Source organism: Mastigoproctus giganteus, chromosome 2, assembly GCF_048544385.1.
Source record: "Mastigoproctus giganteus isolate SK-2022 chromosome 2, ASM4854438v1, whole genome shotgun sequence".
Taxonomy (NCBI): Eukaryota; Metazoa; Arthropoda; class Arachnida; order Uropygi; family Thelyphonidae; genus Mastigoproctus; species Mastigoproctus giganteus.
In genome coordinates this window covers 8,862,395-8,890,032 of record NC_143576.1, presented here as the reverse complement: position 1 = coordinate 8,890,032, position 27,638 = coordinate 8,862,395, and the positions used below count along the sequence as shown (strand labels likewise).

The 27,638-nt window shown below is 39.8% G+C and overlaps 1 protein-coding gene across 7 annotated transcripts in view; it reads left to right on the top strand.

Annotated features, from left to right (window-relative positions):
- Positions 1-27,638, top strand: part of LOC150089152 (teneurin-m-like) — a 936,894-nt gene that overhangs the window by 480,732 nt on the left and 428,524 nt on the right. For all 7 annotated transcript variants that reach the window (XM_090388112.1, XM_090388138.1, XM_090388082.1 and 4 more), the window contains one exon: positions 21,742-21,785. The gene's annotated coding sequence lies outside the window, so the exon portion shown is untranslated. The remainder of the gene's footprint in view (positions 1-21,741; positions 21,786-27,638) is intronic.

Below are 27,638 nucleotides of genomic sequence, written 5' to 3'. Positions count from 1 at the left end.
CATTTCAGATAAACAGTATAGTTTCCTCGTTGCTATTAATGCTCGTGTGTGTAATGCTACAGTTGGCATGGCAACAGTACTTTCCTTTGTCTGCCCGGCCCGCTCTTTATGTCCCTATTTTTATTTGGTTTTCGTGAGGTTTTATTTCGCCTGTCTCGGAATGAGATGGCATTATGCCACTCCTCACCGTCCCATTGTAATGGCAATAATTAGAAATAAGTCGATGGTACTTACCGAGGTACGTGTCATAGAAGTGACACGCCGGTATATACCCCACGGGCGTCCCCCCCCTCTAATCCACTGTTTGATTCTCTGTTGCAACGAAACACAGATTATGATGAGCAGTTACTTTCTCTGCTGGAGAAAGACTAAGTTGGAGAACGTGTCACATCATGAAATGCTGTGATGAGTTATCTTTCTGGTATGTGGAAATTCTTGGAGATTTCTCCAATTCATGTGTTGTTTCCAAATGCGTTCACGTTTTAAGAAGGCAGGGACAGGACAGGAGCATGAACAGAAATTTTCTGTTTCTCCAGATGCTGTTCATTGCACAAACGCAAAAGATCGTTCTATCCTCGACTGAACTTGCCGTTCCCATGTTTGGATCATCTTTAAGGAGGACAATCATCCTTCTGTTGGTCCGGTGGTTGTAAAATGGGTCTTATTTGTTGTCATGACAACAACTTGCACTTGTTCATCGAGGTTTTCACTGTTAACAAGATGGCCAGGTGCATTTTAGAAATCAAGAGCGGTTCTGCTGTTGAGCCTTTTCCCTAGAATACTTCTTGGCGAAAGTTTCGTATTCATCATTTAACATTTTTAATATTGAAAAAGACGTTATACCGAATAGACGTAAATCAGAGACGTTTTGGAATAATAAAAGTTATCTTTTAATTTGATATCATAGGCATGGATATATGCGATTAATATATAAATGTTGCAAAGTTAATTTTTTGTGTACAAACGGAAAGCATTTCGTTACTGCGCATCCACCATTCATCTCTCCAATCACCACGCTGCAACACCCATAATATCCAGTATCTCAACTACAAATATTCAAAAAAAGAAATTGAAATGGCCGGATTTCTGTTGGTCCGATTTTAATGAAATTTGGAAAGGCTCGAGAAATCTTTCTGAAATAAATTTTATAAAATCATCCGCCGAGAGTCAAGTTATTACATGCGGACGGACGAACATAAGTGAAGGCAGTAGGCGCTTTACGCATATATAGAGAAGATTTCGTTGTATACAATCTGTGTTACAGACTTCACAGAATGCAATAATTCCTGTCCCATTTTTCGTATTGAATTTTACATTGTGCAAATGATGTTGCGTGGATTTTATTTTTTAAAATTATGTAGATTTGTTTTCGCAGTTAAAAGTCTGTTTAAGATGGTATTAATATTCTTTTAATTTACATATTTCAACTTCGTACCTGACTGTACTCATTCGAATTTTTTCTGGGTGATGAAAGTGTCAAGTCGGTTATTTTACCCCCAAACTCCCTCAGCGTGAATGGGTTCCGAATCCATTATGTTTCCTTGTTGATTCTTGGACAATTTTTCACGCGTAAGGCGTATTAAACTTCTCATAAGCATTGATTATTTAAGAGTTTCTTAAAAACATCAGCGTTTGTTTATCTTTATGCCTAGAGGTATCTGTAGTGGAAAGGACAGTGAATTTTTATGCGCGAATATTCTTTCGTCCCTCTAATACACTAATTACAGTTAGGGCTGATATAGTAAACAGGCGCCAAGGATATTCCGGGGCGAAAAGGTTGATGTAGCGTGAATTATTAACCGCCTGGTTCATTTTGAGCCAGATTAAAAAATATCTTTCAAACACGAAACGATAATTTAAATATAAAAAGGCTTTGTTGGGCTGTTTTTCTATCTGTCACGCTTGCGTTAGTCCATGTTTACAAGCTGAATATTTAATTAAATCCAATGTTAAATAAATTTTGATAACGAATGCTTCGCTGTAAGCAGCAATTACAATCGCTGTTTTCCACGCCGTGTGAAAAAGGTCCTGTTTCGAATCTGTCTCGTTAGGTGCAAGTCTTCTGAGCCTTCTTCACACCACGGTCGAGCCGAGTTAGTCAGTCTGGAGAGGGGGTTGAAAGGCTGTTTCTATCCAGAAAAATTATGTAGACTTAGTGTTCAATTTTAATGGTGTAACATTCACACCGTAAACCTCGATTTTAATTCGAAGCCCCTCTAGGTACAAACGTGTTTAGATGTAAAACACTGGCCACTGACCGTGATGGGTCACTGCTGTGGTTGGAGTAAATCTTGTAACCCACAGTCATGCAATAAAGATTATAATCGTCCTTTTGGGGTGGACCTCATCCGATGATTCCCCACTGCACTGATGCTGCCATGGAAAAACATTTTTGATTGACCACTGAACAACTTTCACATCACCCATTTCACAGTGTGGTCAGTTTGAAAACGAATTCTGCGGAATGTTGGTATCAAAGAGTTCAAACTCGTGAAGATACCTTTGGCGACACAGATGTTTTCAGGGTTCTTGTACCACAAAATAGGCCTTGGGATCTTTCCAGTTGTTGATTGATCACCAAACCTCTGCATCCACTTAACACTCTCTTCAGACAGTCTTATCCGCGCAGATTACTTTCTTCGGTGCAGAATGAAACCAGGTTTGGCAAATAAAATCCTACAGCGCCTCTTATGACATGATATCGAAAATGCCATTTTGAAATTGGAACGTAATTAGTGTTCTGGTGCCTCCGGAGTGTTTTTTTTCTTCTTTTACAGCCGTCTTTCTAAAACATGCGTGTTCACATCCATGTGCAGCAAGCAGTATAGACACAGTTCGTTATTCTGTTTGCCTTCGTCAAAACTTTTATTCCGAAAACAACGGCTGACATCATTAGAGCGTTGTTGAGTCCATTTGAAGACTGTACCTTTGTGTTTCGCATTGCGTAACGTGGAGGTAGTGGACACGAGGGGTGAAAGGGAAAGATACATCCTCTATGATTTATAGCGTCGTTTCTATTGGGGCTGCTTTGTCACACGCTGGTGCTTCTGAAGGAAAGCTCGAAGATCAATATTTGTCTTCGTCCGCTGCTGCCCTACTGTCTCTCGTTTTGCCACGTTCGATACGATATTCCGCGATGTTTGTTTCACTCGCGCTGTATTTCACTTGTTTACTCTGTGAGCAAGATGACAGCGGTTTCTCTGGAGCAACAGATGTTGCCGAAGATAAAACGATATTCGGGCAGGGGGAGGGCCAAAGAAAACCGAGGACATCGAGCGCACTGTTTTATTCACACTCGGACTCCACCGCTCTCTTGGTTGATATTCTGGGAGAAAAATAACGTTCCACCTTTTGGAAGCCATTAGAATTTTATGATATTTTCCAGAGATCCAGGAGCTGCCTTTGTATTATCATCGTACGTTGCTGTCTGTTTATTTTCCAGCTGAACTTTGCAGGTACGTTACGATGGTTTCCTTAAAGATAGCGGAAAGTCACCCCCAATTACTAGCAGAAATGGGGTATTTGTTTTTGTTCTTATTTATCGGCGATGGATGCTGCCGTACCCCTGGATCGCAGTTGGCCTTACATATTCTCCAAGCACAGTGGTTTTACTCTGGTTTTATTATAAAAAACATTTCAATAAATATACGAGTATGACTCAAAGTTGAATATTCTCTTGGATGTAAACAGACTTCCATAAATTGCACGCACTCCTTCAGATAAACAGGTTTTGAGATGTTGCGCAGAAAGGTATGCCAAGTAATTAAGAAAAAATATTGAAAAATATACAACCCAAAAAGTGAAAATGGATTCTGAAACTAAAAAAAAAAAAAAAAAAAAATGTGCTCGAGGATGCCTTTCATCCCTATATTTATTTAATCTACAGGGGCGAACAAAAAAACTGCATCACTTGTGAATTTTGCAAATAATGTGTTTTGCGCTGCATTGTGGGATGCAGAAATGTTCGAAATGCATTTATTAGATGGGATATATATCTCTGTGAATGAAATCCAATAAAAAGATTCCGCCTGATATACCGAATTGCCATAAATATCTTCCCAAAGGGTAAAATGCGTAATTAATGGAAATATGAGAAATCATGCAAATGGCAATCGTGACAAACAAACATACTGCATTTACGTGTTCAAACTGAAATTCCAAGTTACGCCATAGTATGATGTACTGTAAATCAGCAAAATAAGTCCTCAATATTCTGTTGTTCCTCCTCGAGCTGCAATTACAGCCTCGCAACGATCTGGCATAGAGTTAACCAGCTTCTGGATATACGATTGCCCAATTTCGTGGTACCATACCCTTACAATGCAGCTGACTCTTACTTGTTGGCTTCTTCTGATCAATTTTAGACGACATTATGTACAAGCAATTTTCAACAGGGTTCAAATGTGGACTGTTGCCGGGCCAGTCCAACATTAATGCCAGCATTTCTGAGGTGTGACTGCACCTTAAGGGAGAAAAATGAGGGAAAACATTGGTGTAAGTATGTTTTAAGCCTTGTGAGACAAGAAAAAAAACTCATCATTAAATCTAAATAGCATAAAACTTAACAATTTTGCTGTGTGTGCAAGGTGCGGTTTTGGACGTCGGTATGGTGATCCCTAATAACGGACGGGTTTCAGGCACTCGTCCAAGATAGCAGTGCAGGTTTCCGCATTCACCCTCCCCCACCCCTTTGTTTGTTATGCATCCCCAGGCCATCTGACTGGCAGGGAACTTTCTTTACAGTCGGTGTTATGCATCCAGGATGGTATGCCTTCGATTTTCGTCTTCTGACATATCGCTTTCCATCCGAGCCATGCAAGTTAAATTTCGATTCGTCAGAAAAGATCCCATTACTCTTTGGTGCATGACACATGCGTTTTAGCCCAAGCAAGTCGCTTCTTCCTCATTTGGTGGATCAACAAAGGCTTTTTCTTGGGCCGAGAGGCATGCATACCACATTCTGAAAGCCGTCTTTGGATAATTCGTGCACTTGTTTCAACACCATCTCAAAGTCCAGTTTTTAGATCAGGAGCACTAGCATGGCGATTATGAAGTTTCAAATATCGATCTTGGGAAGGCACAGTCTCTCTCTTACGGCCTGATCCAGGTCTTCTCTTCACATCACCGGTTTCACGTTTTAATTTCGCACCCAGGATACTGGTCGTAGCCTATTTCATCAGTGACGGCAAGCATAGAAAGCCCCCTTCCTGGGACAGAGCAACAGCTGCACTTTTCTTTTTTTCTTGGTGTCAACTGAACATATGGAGCTATGCTTGCACCTACGCAAAACAGGATACTAATACGCGTATATACCCTTCCAACGACGTATTTATAGAAACGGCTGATGCAATACCTTGTAATTACTGTCTGACGCAATAGAAGGTTATCTGACGCAATCCATTTGCTTTGCGACAAACAAAATGACTGTAATCAAACAATATCTTATACGTTTCACTACAAATGTTACTTTTTTTTGTCCGCCACTGTATTTTTAAAAAGTTCTGTTTATACTCGGACACGATCACTAGGTCGGAAAAAGTATACGATAATTACGACGATGAATGCATAACCTTATTAAACAGCCCCGCCAGCTTGGGTCCATTCAAATGTGTGTCCTTCTGCACTCTCGCACTTCACCACCAAGCTACGTCGGACCGGTTATGTTGCTGTTGATAGCTAAAACAGAAACAAGATTGCACATGGAGAGCGAACATTTTATTTCCTGTTTCAAAGGAAAAATTGACAAGAGTTTATATAAAAAAGCAGAATTCCATTTCAAAAATGAGAGGTAAAATTGTAATACATAAAGCAACTTGAACAAAAACATTTAAATGTCTACATTGCTGTGCAAAAGCAAAAATTTATTAATCACATTACTTAAAAATAATAGGTATAATAAATACTCTACTGAAGCCTTCACTGGGGGAAAAAACAGATTGTAAATTCAGGAAACGTTACGAAATCAGCGTTTTGGCTGCGAATGGTGGACACTAAAACAGAAAGGTTGATGAAGACCTAATGTCAGTCGAAATGGGATTTGCGATGGAGAACAGTAGCCCACTTCTGATAGAAAGGGGAAGAAATTTGCAAGAGCTGAAAATAGAACTAGTAATGTATGACTATCGGCAACGGTAAGGTGGAACACATTGGAAAATAAAACGTTGGGGAAAACCCAAACAACTTCTGTACACCACAGCCGAAAGTAGACGAGGAGGACTAACAAACCACAAATCCCTGTTATGAATGGCGAGAACTAAGAATTGTTCATCAACTGAATAACTTTTTTCAGACCAACGGCATCCCGAAAAGGCTGCATCGTTGCCCGATTATAACTTAGTAGTAGAGCATTAATGCGTACCTTTCCAGTTGCTCTTGGAGTGGTTTCGCTTCACTATAAAGGTGGGGAAGCGAGCTTCGCTAATTCCCTCCCCCAGCTTCAATCGATATTCCTGAGGTAGAGAACAGGCGTCCCTGCCCTCTACCTCCTGTAGTCTTCTACTTCCACGAGGCACGTAATCTAGCTCTGTAAACAGCACACCTGTGTATCTACTGATCCGTTTGATTTTTTAGTGATGTCCGTTTCGTTGATCTACTTTTGTGAATAACAAATCGGGATCCTTTTCAAACAAAACTTTACTTAATTCTCTCGCTTTCTATGCCTGTTAAGCGGGCGAATTGAATTATTTTGCTATGGCTCTGAGATCTCTATCCTGGTTCCGATTATCAGCTTAAATTTTACTCTCCTGTATTATGTATGCACTTGGCGCGAAGATATCGGTTTTTGGGAGCAGATGGCAAAAATATTTCCTCCTCCTCCTACATAGACCTGTAAGACGAGCTCATCTTAGTCAGGAGCCTCGTAGACACAATTTTAAATTTCTTAAATGCAGTTACTGGTTAAGGCATAATTATGACGCCGGTTCAACAAGCGTGTTTGATTAACTTGCTCCTGTCCTTGACTGATGAAGAAAATATCTTCAAATTTAGATTTTAGTGTCGGTATTTTTCAGCTTATTAACCTTTTATATATAGGTCTTGACCTTCTATATAGGCCTTGTTGGTGATGTATTTCTGGCTCTCGACTTTGACTAGGTTAGATCCTGTTTATCAAATTTATGAAGAACGTTTTCAAACTTATAAAATTGTTGAAATGAAGAGAGTCCATTAGGTCGGAGTAATCAAACGTGGCGAGAACTACTTTTATAGAGTAATCCCTCTTGATCTTCTAATTTATTTCATCATGGCCCGGGTAAAGGATGCGAGTCATAAATCGACATTCTTCAGGGAGGTTCAATGTAGCAAGTGGGGTCCCCGAAGAATTCTACTTGCTGCATTGGTAAAGTTTAATGCTTCTAAATGTGAGGTTTTGCACCTGGGGAATAGATATCCAGGCGTTACTTAAAAGCTTTGAGGAGGGGGGATGGAGTTAAAAGTGGTTCAGGACGAAAAATACGTAAGTAGTTATGATTGAGTCACATATGAAGATTTCCGTGGATTATAAACAAGTGTTTAGGAAGGCACATGTCTTCCTGTTCGCAAGTAATGACAACGATGTCGCTGTTACTTTATATAAAACGGTGGTGATACTGCATTTAGAATATTGTGTTCAGGTCTTGGGGCGCACTTGAAGAAACAGAGATTACTAAATTAGGAGGGCGGGTAGCGTGTTGTAGATGATTGGAATGAATTGGCTCTCGCGGTGGTGGAGACGGAAAGTCTGGTAAAGTTCAAAGCAGAATTGGGCAGCCACTATTTTGAAGATGAGGAAGGTACGAACAGATCTTTTTCCTCTTTTTTTTTCGTAGGTACAGAAAAACCCTGCTTCTTCAAATCATTTAGCCATTATAATTCTAATAAGAGAAAGAGACGGAGGAAAAAAGAACATTTCACGATCGTTTGATTAAATCTGATACCTTAAACATCCGGGACTGCTGAGGAAACCTGAAAACCAAAATATAAGACATATACTTAAGTCAGAAAGGAGTTCTATGTGGCTTATACTAGGAGGTAATCAAAATGCTTTAAATAATTCTGCTTAAGCCTGGTACTGAAAGACAACGTTTAGCAAAATCAGGATCAGAGTTCTGGTGCGATTAATCACGCACCGAATTCTGCAGTAAAGTTAAAGAATATCCAAACCATCCAATACAAGGAATTCTGTGTGTTTGTTTAAAGAAGTCTACATACAATACGTGGCACATTAATGTGCCATCGTGACAAAAGAAAAGTACTCTTTGAGGAAACTTTTCCCAATTTAGAACGAAGACAAAATTCAGATTTCTTACATTAAATCATTCGGTGAATTCGTGCTGAATTCTGAAAAATAACAAGCAACGCTGTCAAAGACCTTTATACCGGTTTAATGCTGAATGTATTTTAAACTAAAAAATATATTATTTATAAATAGATTGATGTGGAATAAAATTCTTAAGATGAATTTACATCTCTACCTGTAAATTACGTACAAAACTAATCTGTTCACTCTTTTATGCTATTTGTGAAAGACGTCACGTTTGAATTTGATTAAAAGAAAGGAGTATCCCAAGTGACTGTTGGAATACTCGCCGACGTGAGAGGAATGAACCTTTTAGAACTACGGTTTCGATGGCATCTCCAGAAAGAATTAAAGGAACAGACTGCGTTTAAGACACCGAAATCACGCGCTGTTGAAGTCGAAGCAACATGGCAGGAATATTCTCTTTCTCCCTCGATTAAGATCGCATGATCCAGATTGGATCGATCATTTGCCATCATATAAATTATGATGGTAAATGGTCGTTATTTTAGGGAACAGCATCATTAACAAAATTATTAAAGATAAAATAAATCTGACAAATTTTATCTTGCCATATTTATAGAAAGCAGTGAAAGGAACTAGGAGGTTAATAATAATAATTATTAATACTTATTAAAAATAGAAGACCATAAATGGTCTATTTTTTCCGTCAAACTTGATCTCTGTTTAGAGTGGAACGAGATCTTAGAGTTCCATATTCCTGGCGTGTTTTTGACACAGTTGCCCTGCCTTTCCTGGTTGCTGTAATTCTATAGATTAGCGTGACATTGTCTAGTTGGGCTTATCTCGTGAGCAGCTCGTCCACCAACTGTCAAACTGTCATAAGTGATGGTGAAGGTCAGTGACACGGCGGAAAATTGTGGAATGCCAGAACCCTCCGCTTCAGAAAGGGTGCATTATGTATGCTAATTATCGTGACGTATTTCAACGGTCCATTAGGCTCCTGGATTAACTATCGATGTCCAGCTTCAAGATGGTTTCTTTGGCACTCATTGGAATTATGTACAGCTGTGGAAAATGCCATCTTGTGTCTGAGCTGTTCCTTAAACGTACAAATAAAGACGAAGACGACTATTGATTACTGGCGAAAGGAGAGAAGCAAAAGTTCTTGAAATCGCTCGCAGCAAAATTCTGACGAATGACTTGAAATGCGCGTGGATGTAACAGTTGGTAATTTGTCATCTCTTTAAATCGTGCATTATTGTAAGATGCATCAACCAAATATCGATTGGGTTCCCTTGAATTCTGGCTGTTGTTTACGTCTTTTGCTCCTGAAAATAATTCGATCTAGAGAAACCAAATTCCCATGCAACACCAGATTCAACCATCTGAATTCCCAAGCGCACCATTTTTCCTTATCCAGGGTTTGGAAAATGGGTGCACAGGAAATCCTCGATTTTTGTAGAGGTTAAAGAAATTCCAGCTAATGAAATGAAGTACTTTTGATTTGACTGTGTGATTCTGTTGTTGAAATGTTATTGTGGATGGAATCCTCAATTTTATCGATCCCTCTGAGGACATTATCACGGTGGTCAGTAGAGATGTAATAATTGGGTCCAATTTTCCAAAGTATTTTTGGATTTTGAACGAAAATCCAAAAATTATCCGGTGTTCTATAATCCAAAGTATTTTTTTATTATAGAACACCAGATAAAATTTCTGAACCATACGGTAGGATGGAATAAATATCCATAATTGGACTTTGTTTACTGATTTTGTTGATCCTTCTTGACGCTATAGAAACTCATTGTGGTAGCTATCCGTGAATATTAGCATTAGCAGAGGCATATGATGCAAGAAAACAAGCTTATACAGCATCAGCCAAAAAAAAAAAACTTCCCATTTCACCCATCGAATCGATGCTCCAGATCCGAAACTACGTTGGGGGTGAACGGGGTACGAGCCCCAGATACAGCATTGTAAGGGTGCAGTAGACCAGTTATGTAATTTATAATTGCTTCGTTTTTTTTTTTTTTATTTAATTAGAGGCAGACCTTTGTTTAACGAACCACTTTATAATGAATTGTTTTGAATTCCTCTTGGTAATTACATTAAAAATACTTTCTGTAGAACAAAGAAAGTTTCCGTATAACGTTCGGATTACGAGAGACAACTTTGTACGCGTTGTTTCCATCTCTTGACTTTAAGCAATTGGAAAGTTCGAATTAAAGGTTAAAGGGATTACTGTTCAGCAACGTAAGTGGTGCCTTTAAAACCTATGCAGCCACCTATCCCATATACCGAGAAGTCGTGCTGGTTCACTCCTTTCCATAGCCAGTCAGAAGTTAAGGCATATTCCTAACACGGATTAATAGCCTCTTGTCAATGTGTGCTGTGGTCCCAATTAATAAGAGGATTGATAAAAAAAAATAAAAAATAAACTTCAAGAAATATTGGAAAGTGAATTTCAAGATATTTTCGGATTTGCTGCTACCAGAGCATAAAAAATGGATATACCAGCTACATTTCTAGATTTAAAAAAAAAAAAAAAAGAATGACACTACGAATCTTCCGACGATTTCAATTTATCTGCCGATTAAATGAGTTTTGGTTGTTCTTATGAATGACTTAAGCAACAGATTTGAAAAACTGAATACTATTGCTTCAGATTTTGATTTTCTATTTGGAACTTCACTCTCATTGATTAATAAATCTGACTTGCAGAAAGGCTGCTTCCGACCTTGCATTAAAATACAACAAAGATTTAAATATGCATTAGATGTTTCGACAGAAATTGAAAGTTTCAAAAATCATGTTTTATCACTTCTGTAGGATTTGAAATCCGTAACCCCTTTTTCAACTTCTCCAATTCATTCATGAGCATTGTCTAACAGAATCTTATCCAAGCATAGAAGTAGCGTTATGAATTTTTCTTACCCTGCTTGTAACAGTAGCTTCTTGTGAAAGGAGTAAACTTAAATTGATTAAAAATCACTTTAGATCAACAAGTGGACAAGAACGACTAACCAACATATCAATTATATCCATTGAAAATCACGTTGCAGAAAACATAAATTATGATAAAATTATCGATTCTTTTGCTTCGGAAAAATTGGGAAAAATTCAATTAAAATAATACGTCTTCAATTACATATTTTTAGTTTATGCAAAATTTACTGTATATTACATTCTGCAATATTTTGTTTCTACGATTTTATTCTAGATATACAAGCAAACTATCTGTGATTTTTTTAAATTTCTTTTAGTTTTATGTATTTCTTTGTAGTTTATATCGAAACATAGTCTAAATTTATAAACGAATATTTGTAAGTTTGTATCCTTTTTAAAATTTTTGTTTTGTTATATTCATTGTGTTATTTAAACTATTAAATTATTTTATTAATAAATACTAGGGGGCTCCGCCCCCTGCTCGCCAACTCCCGTGCACGCTTTTCTACGTAATATGTAGAGGTAGAACGGAGTAAGTCAAATGTTTTCTATAAAAGACACCTGTCCGAAACGCACTGATTGATAACTAATTTAATCTAAGGAAATGTAAGAAAAAAACCATAAAAAGTAAAATTGTGTGAATGTTGAGTGAAAGAAAGTTGTTATTAACTGCATGTTCTTAGCCTCTTCACCGCAAAGACTGATGGCTATGCAGGCCCTCAGGGACCTCGTGGTTATCCAAGCTGACACCACGCTGTAGCTTTTCCCAGCTGGCATGGTGCGGGATGCTGACACTGGCCAATTGGGTCACTGTGGGACAGAGCTGCAAAAAGCATGTTCCACCACCGTAGGGACCTTTTTCCCTATGTTCTTTTATTCCTACCACCTGGGGTCGTTGAGTCTCCTTCCGATAAATACCCATCCCCACCCTGGGTGGTCCCCCTTTTTCCTGCCACCACCACCCTCTTTCAACTCCCGCACTCTGGACCAGGATGAGCATCCTGTACCAGAGGTGCCCTTACTGTTTCCCCTTTCAAATCAGGCGCTTTTATCGGAAAGCGAGGAAATACGGCGTGTACCTTACACTAGAGTTCAGCCAATTTTTTTTCCAGCTCTCCTTGGAAATCTGGGCTACCCCAGGGTTTACCCTGCCAGAACTTTCTTCTCTCCTAGTGTGTTCTGGCCAGTCTCGTCAGGGCGGTGACGGAAACTGGGGGTGTTAGTGACTCTCCACAAGCCCCCAGGCTTGCTAAGTGGCCAAAAACCCACACTAACACACACTCTGGCCTTATGCAGCATATTGTATTCTACACAGAGTAAAAACGCGGAGTTGGGGGAGACCCCCGGTTCCGCCAGCCAAAAAAAAAAAAAAAATTATATCGCCATGATTGATATCTAATCAGGAAATGACCTGCGTAATTATTTGTAATGCGCGGCATTCTCAAGGTCGAATAAATATCACTATGTAATTATTTACCTATAAATAAGGTATTAAGGTAAATAATACCTTATTTATTATTTACCTGCATTTACATAGGTCACTTAGGAAAAGGCCCTTTGCTTCGGGTTGCATAATGTATGATTAATTCAACTTTATAAAATTAATAGCAAAGCTTAACTGATGGTACTCATCTCAAACAACCCCTTAGTTGTATGGTGTTTAAGGCGAAAGTTGTGGAAATTCAATTAAATTACATAAAGATAAAATTGTTAAAATATAAATAGAATATAAACTATTTAAAACTGTAATTAAAATTTTTTGCCCAAAGGAGGAAAACGTGCCTGCTCGATCCCATATAAAATTTGTTCAAAACTATTTATTAGTTTTCACAGTTTTTAACAGATTTTATATAGGATAACTAGGGGATGGAGCAGTGCACGTCTTCCTCCTTTGGGCATAAATTTTTAATTACAGTTTTAATAGTCTCTGTTCGATTTATATTTTAACAATTTTATTTTTATGCAATTTAATTGAATTTTCACAACTTTCCCCTTAAACACCTTACAACTAAGGGACCTCAAATAAGGTTGTTTGAGGTGAGTACCGTCAGTTAAGCTTTGCTATTAATTTTATCAAGTTGAATTTCAAAATAACGGTACATTAAAGAAGTTCTATCAATTAACGAAGTGCATGATGAATATTGTTACATCCGAAAGAGCAGGACTAAAATATTAAACTGAAATATTTGCAAACTATACACATATTTACCAAATACTATTTACAAATATGCAATATTCATTAACGTACAAAAAAACGTTACAATGGAATGTTTGATGCCAATTAGATAGTGGAGCACGTGCACCAGGTTGGTGAACGTTATGGAGGCAGTTGTCAATAATTAATTGCATTTGTAGTGACGTGATTGCCTCGCCTTCTTCTCCCATTGGCTAGAATAAATATTACTAGGAGGAAAACTTTTTAATGTATAGATAGATATGCAAACCATAGATCGTTGCAACCGTAATTTTTATAAATTCATAAAGATTGACTACCTGCATTTAATAGGGGTGTACTTATATTCCTTTTTTCCCTAGGCGTCTCTGATTCTCCCCAAAAGTTCGTCCACGTCTTCCTCGAATTTATTTAAGCTATCCACTTCCACAACGGCAGATGGAAGTTTGTTGCAGCAACCAACCATCCGCTGGCTAGAGGCAAATTTGCGCACATCTATACTATAACTGTCTTTCCTCAACTTGAGTTTATACCCATTAGGTTCGTAATCTAAGAAAAATGAAGAATCCCAGCAGCATTGAGCCTGCTCAAACCATTCAAGGTGCCTACTCTCCAGAAGCTGCATTTTGCAGGACTTAAGCCTTTCTTGGTAAGAATACCTCTTTGCTCCCTTCTGTACTCGCTCAAACAACTCTACATCCTTCCTAAAATGAGGCCTCCAGACCAGTATTCTGAATTCTTAGTGCATATTAATGCGTGTTTAGGCAAAAAGCTGATGAGGCTAACTGCGCGACGCATAAGCCATACTACACGGCTTCATTTACCTTAGAATTAATTTTAAGGATGTTACAAAGACGCCTTTGGTCGATCCACGTTTAACGACCATGTCCAAAAGGGCTCGCATTAATAGGTGAGCGTTTTTAAGAAGTCCTAATATTTCCTATTGGGCTTAATTTACTATTCATATTCGTATTGTTTTAGTTTTATTGCGAAGCGTTTTTTTCTTATTGAAATGGGATGTAAGAAAAGAACATTTAAGTAATAAGTGAAGAAATGTAGCTTGCCTAAGTATTAATACGATAAAATTTATCCGATGGGGATTATAGTAAGCGTGATTCTAATTTCTATTTATACTCTCAGCTCCACGCTCACCCCGTAATTTTCGAGGAATTTGTCTTAATTATAAAGAAAAACGTCTTATGTCTCGACAGTATGACACGCGCGCGTATCCTTATGAAAATATACGACCCGACTGTTGCCTACTTAATAAGGTGTGCTCGGTCGACTTTCCCCCGTTTACCCCCACTCCCCCGCCTCGATTCTATAAGAAAGGCGAAGACAGAAGAGTGCTTAATTTTTAAGACAGCTTCTGCCTCTTCTGGACCAACGTCTGTTGGGTACTTCGTTCATTAAACCCGACAGAAATCTCTCTGCATGTAATCCGGACCCCGCCAGGAAGATTAACAGTGCGAGGCCCTCGCAGTCCTGCGGTGTCTTCTTGCCCAACTGGAGACGACAATAATGAAAGACACGTGCCCTTCTAAAAAGAAATGTGATAAGACCCCTTCGGTCCCAGCAGTATCCATAATTTTTCTTAGTTCCCCTAAAAAATGGCTATCCCTTCCCATCTCGGCTTCAGCCGATAGAGGGAGTTTAAGTCCTAATGAGCCATAACTGTTAGACATAACCTTTACGTTGATAAATCTCTACAGGCGAGCTAAGTGCGCCAGGCTCGTGTGACCATTAATTTTCCTTTTTTATTTTCCCTTTTTGACGTGTGACACCGTGTTACTTCTTTTTTCCTTTTAAACCGGTTTAACTGCGCTATATAAATGGCGGCTCAACATTAAAAAAGAGAAAAAACAGGGTGCATAGTTGTCGGTGATGAGCCACTCTGCTGGTATCTGGAGAATGCAAAATGCAGCCGATTACGGCCATATTTCATTTTTTTTTTTTTTTTTTTTTTGGTGGGGGGGGCATGATGGTGTTAGCACAAAATATAAAATTTCGTACTAACTTTTATAAGTGTTCAACTGCCACTTTTTTATCTTAGAATCTCTTTCCGTTTAATTAAAATATTTTTATACTTTGGAAAAACGCGGAATAATCACGTGCTTCTAGTGGTCCAGGGATGTCTGTGCTGCGTCCCTGGACCACTAGGAGCACAAAAATAATCAGGATTCATTTCAGTTCACTCTACGTGAATCTTTAATAAAAAATCGAAGTGTCACCCGTATCTCACGACCTTTAGCGATTTAATAGTAAGCGAGCAACATTTACCTCAGTCAGCATTTTTGTAATACTCTTTACTTACTTCTTTCATGGTTTTAATTGCAATTGAAATATTACACCACGCTTCTCCCGCGATTAATAAAATGGTAATAATTCATGATATGCGTGTTTAGTAAACCTGCGACAGGATTTCGTGGTGATTATTAATATTTTTATAGTAATCACGAAGAAAGGGAAAGTGCAGCGCTATCCCTCGAAAGGAAACAACTGCGCGATGCCTACGAGCAAGTTGGATTTGGATTCGTCATGTATGCAGATGAAATCAGTTTTAATATCGAATGGACAACATCCTAAAGGAAGACATCTGTTGTCCCCTCACAATTATGCTTCTCGTGTGTTTGCTTTCAGTTTCTCCTTTTACTCGTCCAATATTAATGCGTCTATTTTGGCGCTGCTCCTCTCACCACACTCTTCGTTCATGCCGTTTCCATGGGAACGCTGTACGATTTGCCTCGTAAGAAGGAAAGAGAAAAACAACAAAAATGCGATCGCTGAATATTCTGCCTTGGGGAAACGGAGAGATAAAAAATATATATATTCTCCCCTCAGTTTTCCATCTCCACCTTTTATTTTCCTCGTATGTATTTTTATTTTCCTTTTCCATCACTACGTACGAGATGCAAGTGGTGTTGTAAACGATGCTGAGTGTTTTTCTCTAGCGATAGTGTCTCGTTTCGACAAGCGCCGCTCCTATAAAGTTGCGCCTGCTCCTTTAAGAAGAAAAAACAGAATCGAAATCGTGGCCTTTTGGGAACACCTGTGTGTGTGTGTGTGTGTGTGTGTGTGTGTGTGTGTGTGTGTGTGTGTCAAAGACAGACAGAGAGAGAGAGAGAGAGAGAGCTCCGTTGTTTAGTGGAGGGATATAATCATGAAGAAACACCTTGTATTGATTGGTCGGAGGATTTTTAATGTATGCACGCGTTTCTGCTTACATTGAAATGCAGAATTGGACTTTCTGATTCACAATGCACGTGGCTCATCCCAAGAAGAGTCCGTCCAAAAGGAAAGTAACTGCAGGAACGTGGCCTTCATATTCAAGGAGGAGTAGAAGTTTAACGCTACCAAATGCGAGGTATTGCATTTGGGGAAGAGTAGTTTAGAGAGGGGAGATGTGGAGGAGGGGAATTAAAGGATTTTCGGGATGAGAAAGGCTCGCTGAATACACGAAAATGCAGTATAAGCAGGTTAGAAGGTGTCCTATCTAAATAGCGGAGAGGGTCGTGATTGAATTGTATGAAGTCCCGAGGGGAGGGGGTTATGGTCACGTTTTGATTTCTTTGAATAATACCTGGATGTTTCATCAGTGATGGGAAATGGCACTTTGATAAATGAGTACCAATGCCTATGTTGCCAACTTTATATCGCAAACTTTTAGTTCAGACGTCAGTAATATGGCGTTGTGTTGATGCTGGGTGCTCTAGTTCGGAAGAACCGCATTATTTTGACCCACCTTCGTAATTCAGATTTCATTAAAACAAGATAATGACTGGAAGTAATGCCTTTGTATTTATGGGCATCATGGAGATGGAACTGGACTTTTTTAGTGCAATGGCTGAAGTTAAAGTTATTTAAAATTAGCCCACTGCAGAATTCCTTTCTTTGCAAAGATATTTTACGCATATTCTCAATGAATTGTGTATTTATTCGATTTAAAAAATTAAGGAACGACCCAGTATAGAGACTACGATATCAGGTTTTTCTTCGTCCTGGTCGAGTTACTACGAAATAATCTGAATAAAAAATAAATAAATTCCTCCGAATTATTCATAACATTGTGCCCGTTTCTAATTATTACTTCATGATCGAAATGCACATTTAAACGCTATCAAATTAAAATAATTTTCAGTTCTGGTCATCGGGAAAGTTTGGAGGTTGAGCGGATGGTGAGTGTGTTGTTGTTACCATCAAATGCGCAACCATTCTTTAGTGCCATCTGTGTGGACGTCGTTATACGAAAAGATACATCGCGCGTAAATGGCTGCAGTAACGCAAACTTTAAATTACCACACCCCCTGTCACGAATTCCCTCCTCGTATTTATTCAAGGGTTGGTTTGTAAATGGATGACTGTTGCCCGTGTCCATCGTGTGTACAGAAAGAAATGCGAGCTGCTGCTCCCTCCCACAATTGAACCGAGCTAGATAATAGGCAGTTGTCTGTGTGTCTGGACACAGTTCTACTTGTAAAACACCTTTTTCGGGTAGGATAATAATTTTAAGAGTGGCGAGTTCATTTTTAAGATTTTCAAGTGAGCGAGTTCATTTTACATTCTGACGACTGCAATGAATCCAAAGACTGATTAATGTTTTAATTCAGTCCCAGTTGTCTTGGAGAGAATCACTCTTTTTTATCTCTCATAGATGCTCGAGGATCGACTTCTTTTTCCTGACGTGCTTTTTATTCTGTCACACACACACTTCACAGAGTCACGTGATCATACTTTCTCTCTCTTTATTCGTATTTGCCACTGCTGGTTGACAACAGTCTTACTCAAGAACGCGATCTTTCACGACTTGGAAATTCTCTTCGGGGGTTTTTAATTTTCGTTTGATTTGACAACTAATACGTGCGTTCCCATTTTTTTATTTTTTATTTTAAAAAAGCTACCCTGATTTAGATTTTTCTCTCATTTTTAGTGTTCACCCATTGGCGTTTAAAACGAGTAATATTTGATATAATGGAGGTCTGTATTTAATCACACAATTCTAAATTTCTTTTACACGTCGCTGAGGTGTATTCGAAAATATTACAGGTGTATTTTTTATTGATATGTTATTTTATCTCTGTTTAATGTCTCTAAAATATCTATTATTTTGTATAAATCCGCCATTCACTTGAAATAGGACTTTCTGTGAAGTGTCTAAATGAAGCTAATTTCTAAGCTCTTCTGAACTTTAGGGCCAATCTCAGGTAAAATCAGAGCTCTTCGTAAAGGAGGGGAAATATGCAGAGGTTCAGTTTTATCGCACAAACTTGTAAACAAAGGGACCCCTGCAATTGTGCGTACGGTATGTTCAACTGACTTGGGGGAAACTCGGGGGAGAAAGTTCTGGAAAAGAAAACTGACTCGTCTTTGTGTCTCTAGCATCCCTCCCCACCAACTCCGTTTCTTTTTTTTTTTACTTTAGTGAATAACTTTTGCTCTCCCCCGTTTCTTTTCTGTGTGACCAAATTTGAGAGAAGAAGAGCACTTCTTCACGTTTAGGGAAAAAAATGAACGGAGAGAAAACTGAGAAATCAATTTAATCTTCTAATTGTCTTATGTTCCACTTCTGTCCATTACATCAGCATCCATCATTCCCTGCCGGTCGGTCTTCGTACCAAATTTCTATCCGAACATCACTTCTCCCCTCTCTCAGAAGGCGTCCCCCACCTTTCTCTCCTCTCAGTGCCGGGGAGCTCTGCTGATGCAGATGGTATTGCATTTCTCCTTTCTTATGTTCACGTTCCTTTCTAAGAATATTGCTCCATAAAAATCGACGGAAATCACTTGCACGTGCATGAGATGTACACTTTCCGTGTATCTAGTGGATAAATCGGTGCTATTCGCCACTGTCGGCATGCGGGGATCCTCTTCCATGCCCACGCCGGATATTGGTCCACATTCATCTTTGTCTCTGGTTTTGGGCGTGATATAATGGTAACCACAGATGAGGTTCTCCCCTGCCTTTTACCTTCTCTCTCTCTGATTTAACTTTTGTAAACCTCGCTGCTATGTATGCCTGCTTCTCGAAATGAGTGCAAGAATAAATTTCGTTGGCTTCGTGAATTATTTTATTCATTCGATGCATTTACGTAATTGTTTGTCCATCTGTGTCTTGCTTCGACTTCGTTCATTTACTCGAGACTTCGTCTCTCTCTCTCTCTTTCCATATCCACCATCTTATGAATTTATTCATTCTGCAATCATCCTTCTTTCTCTGGCCACTTATGGCGCAACGTATAGCTTAACTCTGTCACAATTTCTCTGTCCTGTCTTTCAGTTATTATATTTTTCCAAAAGTCTGTTTCTCTCCAATTCTTTCTCCAATACTTAATGATACTTGTGGCAAAGATTGTCAAATATATAAAACATAATATTTGCGTACGGGTTCGTTCTTTTAGGCACTGCTGTCGACACTTAGATCAACGCCCATCAGTCATCACCTTCCTCGATAATGTCCTTGTTCCACTCATACACATCCCACTTACTCTTCCGCCCCTCTCCTGGAAATCTGAATATTCGGGCGCATTATTTATTGACACAGATGCCATTGTACAGAGAGAGAGGGAAGGATTCATAATGACTCTTCCTTCTCCTACTGTCGAGGCATGCTTACAGCGTCCACTAATGAATTTACATTTGCCTTTTCGCGTGTACCATTTGCAGAGTCACGTGAACAAATTACGCTTGCATTCTTTTGCCCTTAAATATTTTACAAGCCGGTAATACACTCGGCAATAAATGTACAATAATGTACGAATATCAGTTGTGGTGCAGATGGAGAAAGTTAATGTCCCCGTAGCAAAGAGGAAGGCCGCTGTGTATTGAGGAGAAACGAGTTGTTTGAAGTGACAAAGATTAGATCATCAACAAGAATTCACAACGAGGTACTTAAGGTGACTTAACTAAGGTTTCCTCGGAATAAGAATACAATAAGAAATGGAACAAAATCAACCAATCTCTTCGTCTTAATTGTCCTCAGATCCGATACGAATTAAATTAAGTTGTTTTCCGGCTAAGATTGCTTCGAAATTTGCCCTCTCCAGCTGGTGGTCAGTTGCCCTTTTGTGCATTTGTTGATCTGAACTTGATCGCCACTAATCAACCCAATGATCCGAAGCAGCCTTCTTAAACGTAGTTAAACACCGCATCGAGTGGTGTAACTGCATCTGTTGTTTATTCCTAGGAGGAATACAGAAGCCTCTATTAACCCTCCGGATGACTAATGCGTGCCAAGTGTGTTTGCACAATTTATCACCCGCAGATGTGTTGTGTGAGTGCGAAATATTTTGCCGCAAAATAAGTAACGCATTCATCATCTTGGCATCCCTGGTTGAGTCTGTTAGGCCGCGATCATACAGACCCGCCTACATCGCTGATAGGCTCATTAGGGTGCCGTAATTACTGAAGTCCGCGAAGACTCTAAGCTAATAAGTTAATGTTTCTGAGGGTCCGGATGAAATAAGCGCGGTCTTCCGTGCGGTCCTTATTTCAGTGGAGGCCCTCGCGGCCGATGCAGTGGCTACGACCACTGTTCTTCCACACCTCTTTGAAAAGTCCCGCATGGATTCGATTGCTGTTGAGAGACGTGGAACATTGTGGGCTTTTTTCACACCATGGCCAAGTCTGGTCAGAGGGTGGCCTGTTGTTTTTTCACGAAAATTAGCCAAATTGATCGGAGAACACACGCAGTTTACCTTCAAAAAAAATCCGAACCCTCTGTATTGATGATGTAGCAGTTGTGCGAAACGACCATTCTTTTCTGCTTCTGTTTGTTCCAGTTCGACTTCAATCGTGTTTTCCTCTTTCTGCACATTCGTTCTGTTTCTCTTTCCTTCCACGATTTTTTCCTTCTTATTTTCCCATCACCTCGGGAGTCTTCCTGAATATTCAAACATCCCAGTAGTTTTCTCTCGTTGAAAGTTGCGTACTTTTGCAGCGCGTGCATCGTATAAGGCGTTGGTTAGTCCCCGCATTCTGAGTTTTCTCCATCGTGCATTTCAAACCGCCTTCCAAGGATTTTAGCATTAAAATGTCTCGCTGGCTAAGCAACTAATGTGCTGTGCTCGAGCCTCCCCAACACCCCCTGACAGCTGCACGATTGATGTACGGTAAACAATGCTAGTCTACTGTTAAGGCACCCTTGTCTATATGAGCGCGTGCTGGATGGCAACTCTCTATCTCCAGCAGTTGGTGGCGGCCCTTCTGTTTCCGCTCTATCGCTTTCGACTGTTTGCGCTATTCTTTTTTCCGTTGTCCCTCCTCCTCTTTCTTTTTCCCTCAATACAGAATCCAACAAATGTTGATAATGTTTTTGTTTTCACTGACTCCATTTAATTTTTTCACTTGGTGGTGGTGGTTAACACTTTTTTTTTCTTTTTCGTTTCAGACACCAATGAAGGAATCTCACCTGCATCGGACGGATTCTTAAAAGTAAGTTTTTCTTTTACTCCCTCATTATTCGGGGTAATAAAGTGAAATTGTAAACCTGTTCAGAAAATTGTGGCAATCAGACGCCATTATTTATAGTTGCTGTTAACACATTAGAGAAGTTACGTTAAGGCAGCAATAAAGGAGGGCGAATGTGGAATATGATTATGCACTATACTACCAAAATTCAGAGCACATCCTTCAAAACACGATCGAGAGGGAGAGGTCTGCACATGCCCTTGAAGTTCTTGTCCACTGTAATGCACTCGAAGCCTCATCTAAAGAGATAGTCACAGGTAATCGAATTTAAGACGAAGCTAATGTTCGAAAATCGCGGCGCATACACGTGACTGAAAAGTTCTGATCTTGAGTGCGATTGGTAAATTCCGTGTATATCATTGAGGAGTGTCATCGGCTAACTCGATGATACTCCTTAAGAAAAATAAATAAATTTTCTGTCTACACGCCGGGACTGCTACGTTCCTGTTCACTCATCTCGTCAACTCCTCTGAGATTTCCCAGAGGAGTTGACGAGATGAATGAACAGGAACATTGCCGTATTTTGTGCTGCCCCGTGCATTCGAACGTGTAGCAGAGTAATTCAGCATTTGCAGTGTGACCATCGGCTATGCGTTGAACAATCAGATCGAACCAGGGAGCAGTGGAACTTCGGGCCAACATTCTCTGAATAAGCTATTTCTGGTTGTTCCTAGTGAGCTTTCATATTGGAAGTCCTACGAAAGACAGCAATAATCACTAGTTTTTTTTTTTTTTTTAATTTATAAGTTAGGGAAAAAATGCCATTTTTGTCTCATAAGTTCACATAATGATTTTTTTTTTCAATCTCGTTTTCGGTACCAGTGAAACCGGATCCCCATCCAGATCTCTACTTGAAATACAGACCCTGGATACATTATACTAACACGCTGGAATTAACCTACTCCCGCAAGTTTATTTTAGCAAAGTTTCATTGAAAAGTTAAATTTTTCCGATAATTATTATACAAAAAAACAAACAAACAGAACATTTCGAAAAGTATAAATTCTTCTGTCCAAGACTCCCAGTAATGAACCAGTGACTAATCCTGAAATTGTCAAGCTTCAGTCTCATCCTCTTTCTGTACAGATGTCGCCCTTCAGACTTCTCTATGCTAAAGTTAAACACTACGCCCACTGGGAAATCCCAAGGCCATTGTCCAGTTCATGATGTACCATTCCAAGCTCGTTCTTCACATCCTTCAACTGTGGGACTACCGAAGATCCTAAGCATCACCCAACAAATGCAATCAATCTTTCATTACTGATTCTTCTGAATGTGAAATCGTGAAATTGCACAGTACCTATTTCAGTTCCTCCTGTCTTATATCCTAAGCAGGTTTCCTTCAGTGTTGGTCATGAATCAGCTGAATGTATAAGTCCTGACATGTTATTATCATCTTATTTGAAAGACAAAGCTACTTCCAATCGAATTGTTCGCGCTCCTTCGGATGCAGCCCAGTTAACTAGTCCTCTGTCTGACAATGTTAAGTTCTCCCACCACGTCTTCAAATATATTTGTTGATTTTACTTGCTCTTCTGGAGTATGCATGTAGAATAATGCGAAAGGCCCTATGAAAGCATCTCAGCCCTTCCCTTCGACAGGGTAGTTTTTGTCCTCAGTGCCTACGAACAGTCTTCGATCCATCAATCGCGTCTTTCTAATAAACAGCCAACAATATCAGCTGAAGTATCTCGTTCTTCATCTAACAGAAGTAGAGCGCCACTCTTTACCTTCGGAACCAATAAGAGTTCAAGATTTCAAGCTCGGTCTTTCGTCAGTCGGCTCGGCTTGCTCCTTTCACAGATCCTTCAGATGGTGAGGATTATCTCAAAACTGAATTAGGTCTTCACACCTCTGTGAGGAAGTTTTGTACGCCCGTTATCCAGACTATGCTTCGTTTCTAATCTTCAGTAATCCATTTGAGCAAGCGCTTATTTGAAATACGGATATTTGGCCAATTGACGTTATTATTAATCCTTACAGGTCGTCTTCTGGCACTGGTGCCCATCTTGCCAGACCTATTCATCCTAGCTAGCAATTATCTTCTCGCTGTATTTCAAGATCGTTCGAAGAAAATCTTTATTGTACAGTAAAGATACAGATACAATAATGTGCCCGCCACAGCCAGGAGGCCAGGGGCTTGACAATGATATGGGCTAATATAAAAATATGTACAGTATAAAAATATACATGGTGCAGTATAAAATATTACATAACAATTAAAAACGTAGCATTAGCCATTCAATAGATATGAGTATGTACATAGTTGTGAAGCAGACAGTACACCAAGGTATGTGCACGTTCATATGTACAAAGCACATATTTAAGCATATTCACACAAGTCAGAATATTTCACAGTGCCAAATTGATGTTCGGTATTGCATTTTCTTGTGAGACAGTTCGTCGATTTGCCTGCGACGTGTCGTTCTGCGCCTCAATGGAGATAACAGGTGGAGATATCGGTATGAGTTGACATCAGGGGCCAAATAAAAGGGGAACAAGTTCGGCCAACGAGCGCCTGTAATTGCGATCAGAAGCGAATTTCTGCAGGTCAACTCCGATCATTAGCAGGGCTTGTACTGTAGGAAGTACTTGTCCAGGTACGAATCTGTCACTGATCTTCAGCCTGTTCCGTTGTAGCTGAAGAAGAGGGGTGGCTCGTAAGGACGGAAGTGGAACATGCCACTGGCATATATCCCAGAAGTCAGGGGAGTTGATTCTGCCAACCAGCATTTTGACTGTGGTCACAGTTCTCCTCATGCTGATTATTTGAGGCAGCCGTGGGATTTGGAGTTGGTCGGCCATGCTGGTGGTCCTCTGCTGAGGGGGGAGTCGATGTTTGTGGGTTGCCCACTTCAATATCCAGTATTCACTGGCGAAGATGGGCTTCATGAGAGAAGGTACTGTGGATGCCCATATTTCAGAGGCATACAGAAAGGTAGGATACACAATGGTTTCCAGATATCTGATTGTGATTCTTGAGTCTGTGTTATGAAGAAGATGTTGACGGGCAATCCAGCGCATTCGGTTGATCTTGCGTAGAACACATTCGATGTGACAGTTGAACCTAAGGTTTGGGTCGAAGGTTAACACCGAGATCTTTGTGTTTAGTAACACTTGGAATAACTGCACCCTGCAGTGAGGGTTGTATGGATGTGGGACACTTCTTCAGAGAAAAAACCATAATAACGGATTTTTGGGGGTTCAGTTTGAGACCGAAATGGTTGAGATGGCTAGAGAAAGCTGTGATCTTATTACAGATTTCCGATGTGATCACTCCCCTGTCGGCTGATGGTGGTCTCTCCGTTAGGAACTTTATATCGTCGGCGTAGGTAATGACATCATCTCTGTTACACACAAACGGAATAAGGAGGGCGGTAAAAAGTAACCCCGATAAAACGCCACCTTGCGGCACACCAGCATTGATGGATCGGGTATAGCAGAGCTTACGATGAGTGAGGTACACTGTTCTATTCCGGAGGAGCGAGTGCAGAAAAGCGAAAACGTCACCTTTGATCCAAAAGAAATTGGTTAGGAGATTTAGAAGGGCTGAGATGTTGAGGCTATCAAAAGCAGCTTCAATATCGGCATAAATAACCGCCATTTCTGATTTGGCCTCAAATGCATTTAAAATTTCCGTTTGGACTGCCAGAAGGTTGGAGACAGTTAATCTATTAGGGAGAACATGATGGAGTTGTTTTGATGATTGTGGAAGAAGATGGCGTGTTATATGCGGAAGAAGGACTTTTTCCAGTAGCTTTAGGAGCGTGGATGCAGTGGAAATCGGTCTATAGTGCTTCGGCTGGCTTGGTAGTTGAACTTTAGGTAGTGGGGCAAGACTGTATTTGCTCCAGGATGCAGGAAACACTCTATGAGAGAGGATGGAGTTGAACAAGTAGAGCAGAGGATCAAGGATATATGGACTGAGGCACTTTACGATGAAATGCGGGACTTTATTGATGCCAGCGGGGCATGACGGACGCAGCGAGTTGATGGCTTGACGAAGCTGCTGTCGATCGATTTGAATGGAAAACAGCTCATCATCTGGACTAGAAATGGGGTCTGGTTGGTAATCATATGGTTGTGTGATGTTGTCTTGGAATCTGGCTACATAGTTGATCCATTCAACTGGATTGAAATTGGAATCTGGTTCAGAGTTACGGGTATATGGCACTTTGCCTTTGGATAAGGTCTTGTCAGTATATTCTTTAATGGCTTGCGATTTCAGTCTGTTAAACAGTGCTCTAGCTTTGGAGTACTGAGTTCGGTCATATGCTGTACCAGACTGTTTCCATTGTTTACGGAGGGACTGTTTGCACTTTAAACTGTAATTTAGCTCCGAAGACCACCAAGCATTAGTTCTAGCGGAGATACTGACCTGTTTAGCTGCTGAGAACATGGTAACAGTGTGCAACCATCTAGTTAATGTCTAGAGCCAGTTCCGGATCTCCTGATTCGAGAACTTCCCAGGGAATTAATCTTGTTGCATAAAGGCATCTGTTCGGTTGTAGGAAGGTGGGAGAGATTTTTACTGTTTTATATCAACTGTAGAAGCGTTGTAAGAAATATTGCTGCTTTTCGTCTCTTAATTCTGCAACAAACTTTTTCCATAGTCACCCTCATTGAAACCTGGTTACATCCACGCACGTACTTGATAGTGAAATTTCACTTCTTTCCTATTCTGTCTATCGTTTGAATCGAGACTCTAAGGGTGGTGGCGTTGCTGTCTTTATGAAGCCACTTTTCAAATATTTTTATCGGTATTGAATTAAAATTGGTAATATGAGAATTAAAACACACCAACAGACTGTATTTTCTTTTCGAAACGTTCTTCAATAATCATTTAAATCAACGTCGCCTTCTGCATTTTATCGGAGAAACAGAAAAGCTGTAACTGTACAGTTACAGGAAAGAAAAATCCCATCTTCAGAGGATAAATAATTATGGTCAAGTAGGTAAGTCATTCTTACGTCCATTGAATACCAATTCTGAACTGGTTTCATATTTTGCACTCTTCTTGTATTGCTTCAAGTTGCGTGCCTTTTCGTTCTTGTATAAAGCTCTCCTTGGTACGGCCCAATTTGATATTACCATCCGGATGCCATTTTGTTTTTTTCGAAACCAATAAGAGAACTCCACTTGTAATTTACTCGCAAGCTGTTAAGCATCTGTAGCATTTCGCCAAACGAGATGTTCCCGTAGCATTACCACTTTTCGTATCACGGCTGTCTGTGACATCCAGGACCGTGATCCTCATTGTCTGGTCGATTAATCACTTCAGGATCACAGACATATGTTTGCTACGTTTTCGAGGAAGCCCATTGACTCCTCGAATGCTTCCTGCAGAAAGAGGCCAGGTTAATAACGTTAATTAAATCGGAGAAGTCAGCTCCCAATCAATAACCAGTTTCAAATTTCCGAGCATCTGAAACAGATATTTTTCAGGACGGAGCTCTGGGAGCGACTATTTAATTCCGAAGTATTGCTAAATTAGTTTTTAACAACGTGCATCTAATAACTGGAGATAATAAAACTCGAGAGTCCTCCGAACCAACTTAGACTCGTACCAACTTAGAATAAACACGTGTAGCAGACAGTGGAGTGCCTCAAATAATGTTTCGAATTACAGGCGCCCACTTACTACTCGTTTACAATAATGCTACGAGATTTAGAAAGGCAGCTGGAGGTTTCAAGCGAAGATTGCACTGAGCTGGATTCAGTGCAGCCTTTATAACTAAAATCTGAGCGGGATCATTTATAGACTGTAGATGCAAAGATTCACCAGAAAACTTAAACTCTCTTGATGGCATTTCTCTG